This window comes from Rhagoletis zephyria, unplaced genomic scaffold (assembly GCF_001687245.7).
Source record: "Rhagoletis zephyria isolate East Lansing unplaced genomic scaffold, Rhagoletis_zephyria_1.1 Rzeph_scaffold_02841, whole genome shotgun sequence".
Lineage (NCBI taxonomy): Eukaryota > Metazoa > Arthropoda > Insecta > Diptera > Tephritidae > Rhagoletis > Rhagoletis zephyria.
In genome coordinates, this window is record NW_016159925.1 from 1 (window position 1) to 8,353 (window position 8,353).

General features: G+C 44.3%; 1 long non-coding RNA gene across 1 annotated transcript; it reads left to right on the forward strand.

Annotated features, from left to right (window-relative positions):
• The first annotated feature begins 4,127 nt into the window (after positions 1-4,127).
• On the forward strand, positions 4,128-7,945 carry LOC108367879 (uncharacterized). The gene is made up of 2 exons (XR_001848302.1): positions 4,128-4,394; positions 7,790-7,945. It is a non-coding gene; the product is annotated as an uncharacterized LOC108367879 (long non-coding RNA).
• The last annotated feature ends 408 nt before the right edge of the window (positions 7,946-8,353 follow it).

Genomic DNA, 8,353 nt, shown 5'->3' on the forward strand with positions numbered 1-8,353 from the left:
ATTCGGGGTGAAAGCATTTGTGGAATTTGTTTCTTTCTGTTGAAAATGCGCAATAACGGCTTATGGTCCGTAACGATAATAACCTCCTTGCCCATGATATACTGGTGGAAATGTTTTACCCCATTTATTATGGACAGGGCTTCTCTGTCTATCTGCACGTAGTTTCGCTCAAGCACTCCCAGAGTCCGCGAAGCGAAGGCGATCTGTCGTTCCATTCCTTCCGAACGATGGGCTAAAACCGCCCCTAAACCATAGGGTGAAACATCACATGACAGAACTAACGGTTTCGTTACGTCATAATGTACTAATAGGGAATCCGAATTTATAAGCGCCTTTAGTTTTTCGAAATTTCATTGGTGCTCCTTAGTCCAAGACCATTTAGCGTCCTTATCCAATAGGCGGTGAAGATTTTCTGCCAGGCTCGATTTCTTAGGTAGGAAGACGTTATAAAAATTCAGGAGACCCAAAAAGGATTGCAACATTTCCTTATTTTTGGGCGTCGGTGCTTGTTTTGTTGCTCTTACCTTTTCTTCATTTGGCGAAATTCCTTTATGGCTAATATTATATCCCAGCAAAGAAATTTTTAGTTGAGAAAATGAGCATTTTGCCTTATTTGCAGTTAAATTCGCTTCTTCTAGCTTCTCGAGTACTGCCTCTAAACTACGAAAATATTCATTCTCATCTTTTCCGGAAATAATAATATCGTCGAGGTATGCCTTGACACCTTTCACTCCGGCTAGGAGATTATCCATGTATTTTTGGAAAAGTCCTGGTGCTGCTGATATACCAAATGGTAAACGCCGAACTTTAAACAATCCCAAGTGCGTGTTAAGTGTCAACAATTCTGCCGCAAAGTCATCTAAGACTAGCTGCTGGTAGGCCTGCTGCAGGTCCAATTTCGTAAGCAATTTCTCGCCAGAGATTTCCGCCTTTACCTCAGAAAAAAGTGGTAAAGGATATGTTATTGGCTTAATCACGGCGTTTACAGTACTGCGATTGTCCCCACAAATCCTCATAGTACCATCTTTTTTAATGACCGGTACAATTGGCGTTGCCCAGTGTGAAAAAAGAGTTGGCTCCAACACTTTCTGCGCCACTAACTTTTCAATTTCTTTTTCTACGGCTGATTTCCAAGCAATAGGACACGTCCTGTATTTACGGAAAATCGGCTGAGCTCCTGGTACGATTTAAAACGATATGGCAGGGCCTCTATGCGCACCCAAATGTTCGGTAAACACTGAGTTATATTTCTTCTCTAACATGGTGAAAACCGTTGGAACATCTACTGTCAATACTCCGTGCACCGTAATCCCTAACGCATCAAACCAATCTCGGACGTCGAATTCGAACGTTGCTGGATCTGCTGCACCCTGATGATCACAAGTTGGAACTGCTCCCGTATGTAGCCTCTTGTCCGGTAAGACTGTTCGATGATGGATATCCCATGTATTTCCCTAATTACGCTGTGGGCCCGTTGCGGCTAGCAGGAAAGTTAAAGAAGTCACTGGACCATTATCGTATATAGAACAATCTACTAATAAGCGAATCGGGCGACGACATGTCGACCAAATTAAACGCCGCGTGGTAGCCCCTACTGAGCCGTTGTTGCCACATGAAGAAAAGGGGCACGACTCTTGAGACGCAGAAATGCCTGTAAACTGCTCCCAGCCGCCATCGACACCGTTCCCTTCTCTACCCAGCAAACACCTGCCGCCACCTGCAATGACCAAAAGGGATAATACGTACTTTTGCTTATTGTATTCGACATTTACCCGAGCTGATCCCAAAACATTGAGTTTTTCCTTCGACCACGTCTGCAGCATGATGTTGGATGGCCTGAGGTCGCGATTACCCAGGTTTATGTGGTTCCACGTTGTCTCCGACATAACCGTAAACGCCGCACCGGAGTCTACTTCAAATGAGTCTAACACACCGTTGAGGTACATCCCCGTTAAAATCTTTTTTGTGGACGTGGCTTGAACTGTATTGAGTTCATAAATGTAATTATTTTCTCCTGCCGCTGGCCCTGTATCCTCCGTCTCTCCATCTAATGCGTCGACTGCCAGTTTCGGGCGGTCATGTGCTCTCTTTTTGAAAAACGCTTTCAGAGAGTTTTCTTTTATCTGACAAAATTCGCATTTCTTATCTTTAGAATGACACTTGTTTACAAAATGTTTGCCCTCACAACGGAAAGACTGAAAATTTTCTACTTTCCTGGTTTCTTCTTCATTGACACCGCCAAATCGTCATTACCATTGCCGCACACGTCCCTTACACTGCGTTAAGCCGCTTCATGGGCGATTTCTTTTTCATTTCATTTCATACGCCCGTTTAAAGTCTAATCTTGGTTCGCTAAAAAGACGTTTTGCAGCGCTTCATCTGCCACTCCGCATACAATTTGATCCCGCAACATATTATCGAGTTCCATGAAGCCACAATGTTCCGGCAGTTTACGCAAGTCTTTTACGAATATAGCTATTGTCGCCCCACTATTCTGGTGCCGCTTATGGAACACCAACCGCTGCATAAGCTAATTTGGTTTTGGATGAAATAGTTTGTCCAGTTTTTCAACGATTTCATGAAACGAAGCGTCTTTTGGTGTCAACGGCGTCAATAGGGAACGGAACGATGCATGACAAGAAAATCGCCCTCATCGACGTATCGTTAGCTATTCCATTGGCTTTGAAGTAACAGTCCATTCGTTCTTTATAGTTATTCCATGCCATGGTTGGTTGGAACGGTTCAACTTTAACGAAAGATTGTGCGTCATTCAACGCCGTATTTTACTCTCGTTGCCAAAATGTTACGTTTTCAACTGAAGATTAAATATAATAAAACACGAGAAATATGCAGTGTGAAAATTGCGCTTTTTATTCTTTGGTCGCCTAGTCTCGTCTAATGCACGTGCGAACCTGTCAAACGTCCTGTTTCCTTTTAGGGTTGCTTCAGATATTGTCATTACAGAGTGCCTCGTCGCATACTACAACAGTCAAAAAAGCCAATGGAGTTTTTTCATTTGTAAAGCAATGGTCAAAGGAGTTCAAAGATCCTAATGATACAAAAGCTCTTTTTATCACTTTAGTTAGACCTATACTAGAATACGGATCTATTGTTTGGAATCCCCGGCACCAAGTACATTCAGATAGGATTGAGTCAACTCAAAAACAATTATTGCTTTTTGCATTGCGTGATTTTAACTGGGATTCAGACTACAAACTCCCCCCTTACACTAGTCGTCTAAACCTCATAAATGTGCCTACACTCGCAAGCCGTAGAGAAATGCTAGGTACAATATTTATCGTAAAATTAATGACAGGCTTGACTAATAGCCGGACCCTTCTGGCTAAGGCAAATTTTAATGTTCCCTCTCGAGTGTCAAGACACTTTCGACCTCTATTTTTGAAGCCATGCAAAACTAATTTTGAACTAAGCGAATCACTCCGAGGTTTATGTCAAGATTTTAGCTCTCATTCAAGCACGTTTAACATATCGGACTCGATTTTTTCTATAAAGAAAACTATCATTTCCACTCTCAATAACTGAATATCAGGTGATGAATTTGATTCTGTAGCTGAATAGTTTTAGATCTCGACACTTAGCTACCTCCTGTTTCTAAGACTCGGCAAAAAAAAGGTTCCGTACTTCATGCGGACTGCGCGGCCGGGAATGGAGGGTAAAAACCATTGGGAATAATTAACTAATTAAACAATTTATATCGTCGTTTAAATTAACAAAACCCGCGTAACTAACAAGTACTGCAAAAAATTGTATTTGCTCGCACAAGATCTTGGCTCAATCCCTATCCATTCGTCCTGAAGTATACTAGCCAGAAATGCGTTTGCTTTATAAAAAATATAAGTGTTTTTACTCTCTAAAAAATAATTTATGCAAACTCACATACACGGTTTTGCATTATCTTGATACGCTGTTTTGCATTTTTTTGATACGCGGTTTTGTACTTTAAACGACGATATGTATTTAGATTTAGTTATAATTAAGCTTTGAAAAAAATCGTCATTTTGAGGAGAAACCCGTCAAATCGTCATTTGACCGAAAAATCGTCAAAATGACGATAAAATCGTCTTAATGGAAATGCTGTATGTACAAGGTATTTGTGCAGTGATGCCAGAAGTGAGCGTACCCAAACTTTTACCGATAATAACTCATATGAGGGATTTAGGTATTGGGCATTTTGCAAGCCTATTGGAAAGTATACATATCTGTGTACGTACAGAATAGGAGCTTATGTCGGAAGGATGGCTTTAGTATAATGAACCATTCGCAGCATTCGATTGCGAATGACTCACTGGTGCACAGCTATTGAAGAACTGTTGGCAAATAAACGAGAAAGAAGCAGTTTCGATGCTAGAAAGTCAATATTGTTATTAAGTCTCGTTAAAAAATTCCTTGGAGTGCAATGGGGTATAGTCGTTGCGCTGGGTATGCAGTAACAATTGCATGGCTATACTCAATCCCGACTCTTGCGTCCTCGTTCGCGCACTCTGGCCAATGTGAGCAACCCATGTGCGAGATGCGGTAACCAATCCGAGTGGAGCCTTGGGTCACGGCAGAAAGAGAGGGAGCTTCGGTGGGGCCACTCCGACTTATTTGGTTTAAGGGCTTACTGAAGTCTGCAGCGAGTGTTCACCAGTAGGTGCGGCTGCAAGCGGGTGTCTGCTTGGAGAAAGCGGCTCGCTATATAAACGTGTATTTGGTTGCGAAACCACCCCTGTCCCAGAAATGGGTAGTACGCTGGGCTTGGGACCCGCCACGTAAAAACCACTTCCAGTGAAGAAGCAAGGCAAAGCCTCGGATGAGACCTCCCCTTATGATGACGACCTCGGCAAACGTTTAAAGGACTAGGATTTAGGGGCATGCACCTGGAATATCCGGACCCTTAATGGGGAATGTGCCTCTGCCGGCTGGTTGATGTCCTCGTAAGGACAAAAGCTGACATCACCGCCATCCAAGAAATGCGTTGAACGGGGCAAGGCAAGCAACGTCTGGGACCTTGAGACATCTACTACAGCTGCCATGTAGAGGAGCGCAAATTCGGAGTTGGATTTGTGGCTGGAGAGAGACTTCGTCGCCGAATACTGTCGTTCACCCCGGTGGACGCGCGTCTAGTCACAATCCGCATCAAAGCGAGATACTTCAACATCTCGCTCATCTGCGCCCATACGCCGACGGAAGAGAAGGATGAGGCATCCAAGGATCTCTTCTATGAGCGCTTGGAACGCACATACGAGCGCTGCCCCCATCATGATATCAAAATCGTGCTTGGCGACTTCAATGCCAGGGTGGGCAAGGAAGGGATCTTTGGAACCACCGTCGGAAAATTCAGCCTCCACGACGAAACGTCCGACAACGGATTGAGGCTGATCGACTTCGCCGGGGCCCGAAACATGGTAGTATGCAGTACTAGGTTCAAGCATAAAAAGATCCATCAAGCTACCTGGCTGTCTCCGGATCGAAAAACGAGAAACCAAATCGATCATGTTGTGATAGACGGAAGGCACGCTTTCAGTTTTATAGACGTACGCACACTCCGAGGCCCAAACATCGACTGGGACCATTATCTCGTTGAAGCCAAGATATGCACCCGCCTCTGTGCAGCAAAAAATGTGCGCCCAAATATGCAAGGAAAGCTTAACGTCGAAAAGCTGCAATCACAACAGACAGCCAGCGCTTTCGCTACTCGACTCTCACACCTGCTCTCAGAGAGCACTCTTCAACAAACCGACATATGCGAGCAGTGGAACCACATTTCCCGCTCATTAAGTACCGCCGCCGAATAAGTAGTCAGATTTCAGCGAGCCCGAAGGAACAACTGGTACGATGAGGATTGTCAGGAATCTGCAGAGAAAAAAAGATGCCGCCTACAGGGTCACGCTGCGATCGGGCGCAACGCGCGCTATGTGGGACCGCTATAGGGATCTGAAGAGGGAAGCGAGACGTATTTGCCGCAACAAGAAGAGAGAGGCAGAAATACGTGAGTGCGAAGAGCTTGAAATGCTGGCCGACAGGAGGAATGCCCGAAAATTTTACCAGAGAGTTAGGCGACTTACGGAAGGTTTAAAGACCGGGGCGCACTCCTGTAAGAACAATAATGGCGACCTAGTAACTGATGTCCAGAGCGTACTTAAATTATGGAGGGAACACTTTTCCGCCCTACTAAATGGTAGCAGCACGGAAAGTTGTGGAGAAGAAGAACCCGAGCCCGCAGTCGATGATGACGGAGTCGACGTTCCACCGCCTGACTATGACGAGGTACGTATAGCAATAACGCGGCTGAAAAACAACAAAGCCGCTGGAGCTGACAGCCTGCCAGCTGAGCTATTCAAGTACGGCGGCGAGGAGTTGATAAGGTGCATGCATCAACTCTTGTGCAGAATATGGTCAGATGAACGCATGCCCGACGACTGGAATTTAAGTGTGCTCTGCCCAATCCACAAGAAAGGTGACCCCGCCATTCGCGCCAACTACCGCGGGATCAGCCTTCTAAGCATAGGTTACAAGGTCTTATCGAGCGTATTGTGTGAAAGACTGAAGCCCACCGTCAATGAACTGATTGGGCCTTATCAGTGTGGCTTTAGACCTGGCAAATCCACCATAGACCGGGTATTCACAATACGTCAAATCTTGGAGAAGACCCGTGAGAAAAGGATCGACACTCACCACCTATTTGTCGACTTTAAAGCCGCTTTTGACAGCACTAAAAGGAGTTGCCTATACGCCGCTATGTCTGAATTTGGCATCCCCTCAAAACTCATACGGCTGTGTAAAATGACGTTGAGCAATACCACCAGCTCCGTCAGAATTGGAAAAGACCTCTCCGAGCCGTTCGCCACAAAACGGGGTTTCAGACAGGGCGACTCCCTTTCATGTGACTTCTTTAATCTGATGTTGGAGAAGATAATAAGAGCTGCAGAACTGAACCGCTCAGGAACAATTTACTACAAGAGCGTGCAATTGCTGGCTTATGCCGATGACATCGACTTCATCGGCAACAAAAACATCGAAGTCTGTTCTGCCTTTTCCAAGTTGGATAGGGAAGCAAAGCCAATGGGTATGTTGGTAAACGTGGACAAGACGAAATATCTCCTGTCATCAATCAAACAGTCAGCACATTCGCGCCTTGGCACCCAGTTACAATTTCGAGAAAGTAGAGAATATCGTTTACTTGGAAACCAGCATTAACACCAATAATAATGTCAGCATTTAAATCCAACGCAGAATCACTCTTGCCAACAAGTGCTACTTTGGACTGAGTAGGCAATTCAGGAGTAAAGTCCTCTCTCGACGTACGAAAACCACGCTCTATAAGTCACTCATCATGCCCGTGCTGGTATATGGCGCAGAAGCATGGACAATGACAACATCCGATGAGGCGGCTCTTGGGGTGTTTGAGAGAAAGATTTTGCGGAAGATTTACGGTCCTTTACGCGTTGGCGACGGCGAGTACCGCAGACGATGGAACGATGAGCTGTATGAGCTTTACAACGATATGGACATAGTGCAGCGAATTAAAATACAGCGGCTCCGCTGGCTTGGTCATGTCGTTCGAATGGACACCGACGCTCCAGCTCTGAAAGTATTCAACTCGGAACCCGCTGGTGGTAGCAGAGGAAGAGGGAGGCCCCCACTGCGATGGAAAGATCAGGTGGAGAAGGACTTGGCTTCACTTGGCGTTTCCAATTGGCGTCAGTTGGCACAGACGAGAAACAACTGGCGTGCTTTGCTGAACTCGGCCAAAACCGCTTGGGCGGTTACAGCGCCAAAAAAGAAGAAGAAAAAATGCCTTGTAGTTTAAAGTATATAAGGAATGGTACATTAAACTAAAGCCAGCCTCCCGACATAAGCTACTGTTCATAGGAACGCAAATATATTCGTGTACAAAGAATCGTGATTATATTAATTAAGTCCTATGATAAGTTTGTGAATCCTGTCAGTGTTCTATGTAGCAACCAAAAATCGATCTTTTCGCCAATTAGAACTTTTGCTTTAAAAGAAAAATATGCATAGTGCATTTACTTAATACTTGGCCTGGCATCATTGTGTAAGCCTGGATGTGCTTAGCTCACTGTTGCCAACGTCGGGCATTTTGCACTAAATTTAGTGCTTTGTGAAATCAAAAAGCCAAAATAATTGGAATTAAATGTTGGTGCATTATTTAGTGATCCTTTTTTTAATTTATCCACACCGACTGCATAAGTACATATGCATGCATACATTATACAATATTATCCTACATAAAGATGGAATTCATTTGCTGAATAAATGTTAGGAATAGGTACATTAAATATGGTTGTTATAAATTTATTTAAAATAGTTTATTAATAAAAACGAGTTT